The sequence below is a fragment of the Plecotus auritus genome (assembly GCF_963455305.1).
Source record: "Plecotus auritus genome assembly, chromosome: 5".
NCBI classification, from domain to species: domain Eukaryota; kingdom Metazoa; phylum Chordata; class Mammalia; order Chiroptera; family Vespertilionidae; genus Plecotus; species Plecotus auritus.
Window position 1 is genome coordinate 120,705,514 of NC_137776.1, and position 9,976 is coordinate 120,715,489.

At 42.8% G+C, this 9,976-nt stretch overlaps 1 long non-coding RNA gene across 1 annotated transcript in view; it reads right to left on the reverse strand.

Annotated features, from left to right (window-relative positions):
- The window catches only part of LOC308248590, a 137,435-nt gene extending 135,491 nt beyond the window's left edge, over positions 1-1,944 (reverse strand). The window contains exon 1 of the long non-coding RNA XR_013960627.1: positions 1,539-1,944. This is a non-coding gene — a long non-coding RNA (uncharacterized lncRNA). The remainder of the gene's footprint in view (positions 1-1,538) is intronic.
- Between the last annotated feature and the right edge of the window lie 8,032 nt (positions 1,945-9,976).

A 9,976-nucleotide genomic window follows, 5' to 3' on the forward strand; every position in this document is an offset into this window, starting at 1 on the left:
TGTTTTATGGGTTGTTGTTTTTTTTAAGATATAATTAACATTTAAATCCATAGGCTCTGAATAAAGCAAATTGTCCTCCATAATGTGCATGGGCCTCATCCAATCAGGTGAAGGCCTTAAATGAAAAGAGGATCTCCAAGGAAGAGGGATTCTGTCACCAGGCTGATTCAAAACTGCAACTGGACGCTTTTTCTGAACTACGCACTCCCTAAATTGCCCCTCATCTGTTGGCCACAAATCGAAATACCCTCCTTATAACTCTCTTTAATAGTCCATCTCTAATCCATCTCTCCTATGAGGTTTTTCTTTGGAGGGCCGGGGGGTGGGGGGCGGTGCAGTGATATGGTGCAAGACAAAACAGGTTCCGGCTCCATGGAGTTTGCATTACATAAGATAATTTCTGTGTGCTAAGAACAATACAAAAAAAACCAAACAAACAAATAAACAAAACACGGTGATGGGATGGCATCTGGAAGAGGAAAAGCATTCTGTACGTGGGAGCGGCCAGTCGCCTCAGCACCAAGCACGGTGTTCTGGGACCCCAAGTGAGTCCTATAGGGGAGCGGAGCAGAGAGCTGCATTTGTAAGTCTAGAAAGACATTTAGAGTGGCTATTTAAGACTGGTCCCTAACTGACTTCATGCAAGCAGCAGGTTAGGCGATTAGGTCTTGTGATGAGGTTAGGGATAGAGCGGAGGAAGCCTGCTGCTAGATCTGTCAGCTCTGAAGCCCTGGATCCACTCCTTCAGGTTGGCCACCTCCAGCACAAGTAGAAGAAGCCACTGAGAGGCGCGGGCGGGAGGGCGGGGGGTGTCCCACATCCTCTCACACTTTCCCGGGCGACCGACCAGGCCTCGCCTCCGGCCCGCGAGGTTCTGGGCGGATGAAGATCAACTTTAGACCCGGAGGTCAGCATCGCCATCGTGAAAGCGAGTCCCGGCCTGGACTTCCCGGCCCGGGGCCGGCGAGCTCGCCATCGAGCTGCCTTCACCCCGAGAGCCGGGATCGGCGATCTGGAGCCGGGCTCATTCAAGTCCTCGGGCCTCCTCCGGGTCCTGGACTCACCCTCCTTTACGCTGCTTCTTCCTTTCCTTCCCCCACTTTTCCTGCTCGGAGCGGTGGGACCCGGCCGGGCCGGGGGAGCGGGTGTCCGCAGGACCGGTGCGTTGGTGTCGGAGAGAGGAAAGACGAGGGAGGGGAGCAGAGGCGGCGGGAGCGTGCGGCGGAGCCGGGCGGAGGGAGCGTGCGGCGGGAGCGTGCGGCGGAGTCTGGCGGCAGGAGGTGCAGAGCGCCGAGCGCGAGGAGGCTGCGCGGGGCTGGGGGCCCGAGACACGGAACCTGGTAGAAGGTGGGGGCCGCGGGAGAGGCGGGAGAGGGGCGGGAGCAGCCAGCGGGGGAGGGGAGCGCCGAGGCCGCGGAAAGAGGAAGATGCTTAAAGGTTAAAACCGAAAATAAAAAAAACTGCCGGGTTGAAATGACCGCCAAAGCGGGGAGCGGAGGGAAAGGGCGCCCCCCCAGCAGGGACCCCGCTCTGCCTACCTGGTCCGGAGCCCGGCCTGTCGCTCTGGCACCGCCAGCACCACGCAGTGTTGCGGTGTCGCGATGGCTGCAAGCAGCGGTTTCCTTTCCCAAATCTCGAAATAGATTATAGCGCCATTTCTTTCAAAACTGACATCTGGCCTCCTGAATGGTGGGGAGAGCAATGACGTGATCTTGCTTTGTTTTTCTTTCTTTCTTTTTCTTTTTAAATAATCCGGTTTGGAGAAATGGAAGACCCTCAGCGAGGGGCGCAAGGAATACAGCAAGAGAAACCCGGGAGCCGGCACGAGCAGCCGCGGAAGCCCCAGTCGGTTCCTGGTCGCCTGTCAGGTGACGAACGTAGAGGGGCGCGGGCTGCCCGGAGAAGCGTCAGTCTTCAGGACCTGGAGCTGTCACCGCGTGGGGCGCCGAGGCAGGAGGGGGGGCGGGGGGGAGTGGGAGGGGGCGCAGATGGGCGGGAAAGAGGCCGTGGGGGAAGGGAGAGGGACGTCGGGCTCTTGTCGTGGGCGCGCACCGCTCTCGGCCCGCCTTCCCCGCGCCCGCTGGGTGCGAGCGGTCCCGAGCTCGTGGGGAGATCCGGGCCGAGCCGACGCGCGCCGGGGACGCGGGCGCGCGCCTTAGGGGCGGTGATGGGCCCCTCGGCGGCGCGTGGGTCTCCGTTTTAAATAGGGGGACGGGCGCAGAGCGACTTAGCTCCGATCCCAAAAGGCGGCGCGGCGCGGCGCCGGCGCAGCTCGGCAGCGACCAGAAGATGGTGCGCACCTATCTGGTCACGGTGCGGTTTCGGCGCGCGTATGGCCCCCCGCGCGAGAGAGCTTTCGTGATAGAAATTCTGCGGCCCGTGGGCGAGTGGGCAGCGCCGGGTTGGCGGGCCGCCGTGGCCCTCGTGCTGACGCTGGTGAGGAACCAGAGCCGAGCCCGGCAGCCGCATCCTAGAAGACCAGGTAGGAAAGGCCTCTAAGTCTCCGCAAAACCGGCCGGTGGATTATCCCGCTGGGTGGGATTGAGTGCACGTAGCAATCACCTCCCGGGGGTGGAGGCTCAATGCGATCTCTCTCTCCACACGGGTTACACTCACTTGGAGGTGAAGTTCTTTCAATATTTTGAGCTATTGAGCCCGGGACCCTTTCGAACACCTCCTGAGTCCCGTGAAACTCGGGGGATGCGGGTGGGGGTGGGAGGGTTCTAAACCCACCTCAGAAGTAGCCCTGGGTTCCCTGGGTGGGACAGTCGGTGCACGCGCGCGCACGCACACACACCACGGGGAATTACACCAGGTGTATTTCCAGGGCACTTTGTGACTTTATGTAGTCCTGGAGTGAAGTGTTACTAACGGTCTCAGTTTTCTACAGGCCACCTTTTTCTCCCCAGCCTTCCTGCTGGGTCAACCTTCCCTGCTTTCAGTAACCGCCAGTAGTCTGACTTCCTGAAGTAGTAACAGTGATCTAAGGATCAGCCACTACGAAGTGGAGATTTTGCAGTCGAAATGGGCTTTCTAGTAAGTGGCAGGTTTATTCGGCGGGACCTATTCAAATGTCTCGGGACAATGGCCGCGTGTGTAGAAGACAGTGGTAAATCCAGGGAGTCAAAACCAATCTTATTTTAACCATCTCAAGCCACAATGAACACTTTTTTAAAAAGTGAGGCCTACTTCTTGAAAAACACTCACTCCTAGGTAGTTTATCTTCATATCAGATAAATCTTGATACCGTCGGTGTAATTTCCTATGGCCAGAATAATGGAAAATATATATGTAGTTACAATAGGCAGAAACCTATTAACACTTGGGTAATACAATTTGATAAGGTTTCATTTTTGTGACCATCTTTGTTGCATCATTTCCTCTGGAATATGTGTTTTGAAAAATGCAAAGGCCAGCAGAGGGGTAATTAGTTTTTACTGTAATGTTAATTGGCTTTTTGACATGCAAATATAAATTGTTAAAACTATCAATGTTTAATTAGATGTTTCCATTTCTATTGGCAAAAGTTTACAAACAATTTATAAGGTAAATCACATTTTCTTTTTCACATTATTATGAAATTCAATTTTTAAAGAATCGTAGCAGGAGTTTATAAATAATTTCATAGGGCGATCCTGTTGGGTTTTTTAATGGTGCTTTATTCTTAGCAGCAAACGTTTAGCCACTATATGTTTTTTAATATCAGAGTTGTTAATTACTTTATATTACTCTCTATATAAAGCTATTTTATTTAAATTATTTTGTACAAGAAATATATAGTAACAAAGTAGAAAATTTTAATCTATGTAAATACTGTAATTATGTGTTTTCTAGTTTAGGAATATACAATATAATATTGTGATGACTAAGTTATAGAAAATATTTTATAGTATGTTTTATAAAATGTTAAGAACAAAAATGACACATTCATTCAAAGAAGCAGTTTCTTTTTATTTGGGTATAATTCAATTTTCAGGAATGATGTGCAAAGTTATTTTAAAATGCATTGACCACATGAAAAGCCCAATTTTCAACACATATCTGAAAACAGAACACATGACTTTGGTAGAATAGAATGTCTTGAAAATGTGTGCAATTCTCCAACTTCATATATGAAATTATACACATAAACATCTGGAATTATTAATTATAAATGATAAGTAACTATATATTGGATAATTATGTTGGAACTTATGCAATCTTTGAGAGCTACATTGCCAAAATTAACTTGTATTAATTATTTAATATTAATGCAAATATGTAAGGTGTTATTTTAATATATTTTTAGTTTCTGCAAGTCTGTTTACTATGACTTTTTATTTTTATGATTGGAAATGTATAAAATAAAATCCCACATTACTAGTTTGTTATCACACATGCCTGGTGAATTACATTAATTGATTTGTTACTTCTGCGTTGGTGTTTTTTCAAAATAATATTTTTATGAGATTAAATATCTATTTATTGACTACCACTTGGGAACTCTTAAGAGTTTTAGTGTTTTCTCAAGGTAATCACTGTATAGTTAGCATAAACCATAATTTCCAATGTGTACGTGACTCTCTCTCCCCCTTGCATTAGTTCTAAGAACAATAACCCTTTCAGAAATCAAGACTTAATATTAATTTACTTCTTTGAGGATCCTTAAATTTTAAAAATTCCATTGTCTTCTAAGATAACAATGATTTAGCCCATTGCTATCTATGTCCAGAATATTTTACAGGTCTGCTAATTACATGTTAGTTCATCACTACTATCATGGTAAAATTAAACTAAACAGTTTTCCCAACATGTGAATAACTTCTGTTAGTAAATTGATCCACATCATCTCAAAAATACTTTTTTTTTTCTTAACAGAAGGCTGAACAACTGGCCCAGCGATTTTACTCCTTTAAAACCTTTAGTCCTTTTTGAGAAGTGTAACAATCTCAGCCCCTCTAACGCTGGCTGCGCCTATTCACTACGTAGTTCTTTAAGTAACGGTAAATATAGGACAAATGTGTTGCTATACCTATTTACAAGGGGGTTGGGGGTTAGGCCTCTGGTCTCCGCACTTGCCCCCTTCTCCACTGACTTCAGGTTGGGACTCCCCCGCTTCTCATAGCTAGATCAGGGTCCAAACGTGGGATGCCTGGACCCCAAAGAGAGCCCACAATAGGAAGTGAGATTCCAGCTGCTCCCCGGGACTTGGTCTCCCCCTCCTCTCCCCATCTCCCACACCTCAGGGCACCTCCTGGACTCAATTCCTAGAGAAGGCGCGCGTCCTCGAAGTTTTAATTGGCAGCTGGGGTAAAGCTCTCCAGCAGTTTGGCCACTGGCATAGTTAGGACCCCACTCCCCAAATGCATTCCTTCTCTTTTTAGTCTCCCCTGAGCCTCGCCCCTCCCCCCAACTATTTCCACAGATAAAATTTGATCAGAATAACTAACTGCAGACCAGGGGTTATATGTTAAGCCAGACGGGGGGTGGGGGGGCGCTCACTGGGTGGAGAAGCGTGTGGGGGCAGGGCAGAGTCTGATTGGGCCTTGTGGACTCAGAAGTGCCAGGTATGACCAGAGACGCCTCTAGGTCACTTCCCGAGCTTGAAACTGACCGAGCTTTATTTTCTTTCTGGAGGGGAGGGGTTGAAGTGGGGGTGGGTACATTCTAGAGACCCAGAAATCCTGGGGGAAGTGCAGTTCCAAGACTTATGGTCATTTCGGGCCCTTCCACTTCGGTGGTGACTGGAGTGTTGAATGGCCACACCCTCTGTTGCTCTGTCAGGGTTGCAAGATGGTTTTCGGAGTGTGGCCCCTAGTATTTTTCCAGAGATGTCTCTCAACTGTTTTCTTCTTATATTGAAGCTTTCCTCATGTTAGAAATTCCCTCCTCCCTCAGTTTAATCATTTAAATGAAATCATTTATTAGAATGAAAAAAAGTCTGTAAGTCTAATAACAAGATCAACTTCTATAAGAAAATCTTGGGAGTAAAGACTGTTCAGTAGGGAAATGAAGGTCCTTTTAAGGCTCTGCTCCATTTTAGAAAATGTGTACCAATCTGGGGATTCCCCATATCCTTAATTATGGTGTTTCTGTGTTATTCACCAATCCCACGTGTATTGAAAATTGTTGAATTTGCTAATAGCATTTTTTTAAGAAGGGAGTATAGAAGTTGTTTGTCTCATGAGCCCTAGAATGATTGTTGCATTTGGGCGGAACTACATAATCAGGAAGAAGAAATAAAAGGGGGAAAAAATTAAAACCATCAGCTACAAAATATAAAATTCCAGTACCTCAGATGTCCTTTGAAAAAGAGTAAGTAGATTTTTATTTTTTATATTAAAAATAACATAATGGCTTTGTTCATAAAAAATATAAACATTTTATCACAAATGACTTTTTAATCCTTCAATACTAGCTTTCAGTTTTCCCCTTTACCTTAAAAAAAATCTCAGCATTAATTTAAATGGTTGCAAAGCCAATAGGAATTTTTTAAGAGCAGAAAAGTTTTGTAGAGGTTCAGAATATGTGAGCAAAAATATATAACCTCTTAAGCAAACTGAAGCTAATAAAATTGTGTAGAGTGGTGTGAATAAATATGCCTTTACTTTGTTAGTTTAAGCATGAGATGAGTGAGAAATCAAAGAAAGCGGCAAAGAGTATCAGCAGCAGCATTACCTGGGCTGCTGTTTAAGATCCATTACTTCTGGGTTTGCTCCCAGGAAATTGGATTCAGCAGATTTGCTTTAGGTGCACTTGAGGGAGATTCTGTTACAGGTGGCTTACTGGGACACCATTGACAAATATGGCCAATGTACTTTTAACTTTATGTTTGCTTATTTATTTTAAAATCAAGGTCCAGGCTCTTAAGTAAGATTTAAAATTTCAGAATCAGTCGATCACACTTTGAATCCCAGGACACTGAATCTGAGTCATCAGGAGGAGCTATTTTACCAAATGAAGGAGAGCCTTTATTATTATGGAATCTTTCATCTGAATTGCAAAAGACTATCTCTTTTAATACTAAGGACCATTCTCTATACCAGTGGTCGGCAAACCGCGGCTCTTTGGCCCCTTTAGTGTGGCTTTTATACAAAGTACCACGTGCGGGCGCGCACGTACAGTGCGACTGAAACTTCATGGCCCATGCGCAGAAGTCGGTTTTCGGCTCTCAAAAGAAATTTCAATCATTGTACTGTTGATATTTGGCTCTGTTGACTCATGAGTTTGCCAACCACTGCAGTCTATACCATCTTGCAACCCAGATAGAGAAACAAAAAGGATGAGGCCTTTCAACACTTCAGTTGCCACCTGGAGTGGAAGGGCACAGGTTTTTACAATCAGAACATATTTTGGGAGAAGGGTATAACAGGATATACTTGTGTGGTAAAGCTTGTAGCATCAGACAGAAAATTTCCACATAAGACGTTCATGCTACTTAATCTTTTTGAAACACTATACATACATTTACCCCTGTTTACAAAGAATGAATGGTGCATTCTAGGTAGAAAGGTAGAGCAATAGTGGTTTCTTTTATTTGATTTTATTATCCAAACTGGAAATCATGCTGGTTAAACATGGCTACCTAAAATTATGTAAGTGAGGAAAAACAAAACATAGAAGTATTTCACAGGTTTAAATTATAGTTAAGATCAAGGCAAAATTGCAGTACAATATAGCCATAAAAGAATAAAGCATTTATGGACAAAATGATGGGTCCTCGTGGACTCAGAAGTGCCAGGCATGACCAGAGACCTCTGTAAAAACACATTGACAAGAGGGGAAATATATATATGACTAACGTAAGCTAAAAAGTAATTTGCAAAAACTAAAATATTATGCCTTCAAAATTATAATCATAATTATTCTGCTTTTAAATACAATTTGTTTAATGTTGCACCGATTGTTTTGCTGATGTACTGAGCTTAAAAGCCTATGTTTTGGTTTCTTTTGTTGAGTGCCATTTTTTCACTCTACTTGGCCCAGGCTGCCAGAGCATCTGACTCAGCAACGGTGCGATTCTTTCACCCAATTTAAAGAAACAGTAGCTATTGAAAGAACAAGGACTCTCCGGATTGCAAATCTTTTCCACCCCATAGAAAAAGTAGTATATTTTAAATTTTAAAATAATTGTTAAATGTGTACACACCATGGAACACTTTGAATTTTACTCCAGTCAATTTACATGCTGAATAGTTGAAGTTTAATATATTTTGTGTAATATATGGTTTTTAAAAGAAGCTTATTGAAACTTTCAGAAGCATATGGTCAAGTTTCCTTTCTCTTTATCCTTCATAATGATTATTACAAGGAGCTTAACAGTAATAGAGCACCTCAACTTACATTATCTCATTTAATGGTCACATTAGCATTATGTTTTAGGGATTTTGTTCATCATGTCATAGACTGGAGACTGAGGCTTAAATAACTTGTTGCACGGTCTTTGTGCTTCTTATCCCAAGTGCCTCCACTTCCTACTTTAAAACTGCCTCTCAACTACCTCTCCAGTGACTACATCTCTTTGTAGGTTGCTTAACTCTTTTGGATTTCTGTTTTTCTCAGCATTAGCCACATAAACATATATTGATTGAGTGAAATGAAAACGTTCTGAAAAATAAGGCAATATAATAAATAGTAACTGCAGCCCTTGTGAATTCTAAAAGTCACTGAAACTCATAATAAAACAAGGGGATTAATTTTTCAGAAATTTATTTCTTGCCCAGACTGAAACTAATTCAAAACTTCCTTGTAAATTTAATATAAAATACTTACAATATAAATCACTTTGATTTAAGAGCAATTAATGGGAAACCTATGCACCAGCACAGGAATCACTTGAAGGATGAAGTTGAAAGTTACTTTCTTAGAATATATGACGTATAATTAGAGTCCATTTCCTTTACTTACTAGCTGTGTGGTATTTGGACTAAGTACTCTTTCATTTTCTCATCCATAAGCCTGAGATGTGCTCTATACTACTCACCTAATAAGAACTAGGTCAAATACTATATATAAAAATACATTGTAAATGTTCAATTGGCATACATTTGTCAGTTATTATCAAAGTACCTAAATAAACTATGCCCTTAAAAGAACATTAGTTTACTTTTACAGTAAATGCCTACTTAAGTAGGTTTAATTATTTAGAGTAACTAGAAATTCCTGAATTCCATTTTAAAGAATATACATATATGCCCTAGCTGGTTTGGCTCAGTGGATAGAGCATCGGCTGGCCTGCGGACTTGCAGGCTTGATCCCCAGTAGGGGGTGTGCAGGAGGCAGCTGATTGATGTTTCTAACTCTCTATCCCTCTCCCCTCCTCTCTGTAAAAAAATCAATAAAATATATTTTTAAAAAAGAATATACATATCATAATAAAAATATATTTATTTATTTAATCCCTGGAACATCTAAGGTGTCAGTGTAAATTTGCTTACTACTTAACCCATACCTGTACAGAAGCCCCATAGGATGGCCTTTACAGTGTGACTCTAAACTCTTCTGGTATTCATACTGTTAATAATAACTTCTGGAGGGAACACTGAGGTACTAGACTCTTAATTCCTTCATAATGGTTGCTGCAGTCTGAGTATCTGAATCAATAGTTTTAGTGTAGAATTTTCTAAAAAGAATTTAGTATAAAAAGTGTGTGTGTGTGTGTGTTTGTGTGTGTGTGCGTTTGAAGGAAAGAGGGGAAGAAACATTAAGGTGATCCTCAAAACCTTCAAAATGTCTGTCTTAAAGGAATTTTAATTTCGAGAGGTCTTACCATGGAACCTAGGACCCAGTGTTTGAGGGAACTTTTGCTATTATATCTGCTTGATTCTTAGCACAATTAAAATTTTGACAGATCATCCTAGTTACGCCATAAGTGTCAACATGTAAACTTGTTTTAATTAAATAATTTTAATAAAAAAATCTGTCCTAAAAGGTGACCTTCAAATGCAAGCCACAGATGTATTTAAGTTTTCTAGTATCTACATTACAAAAACTAAAA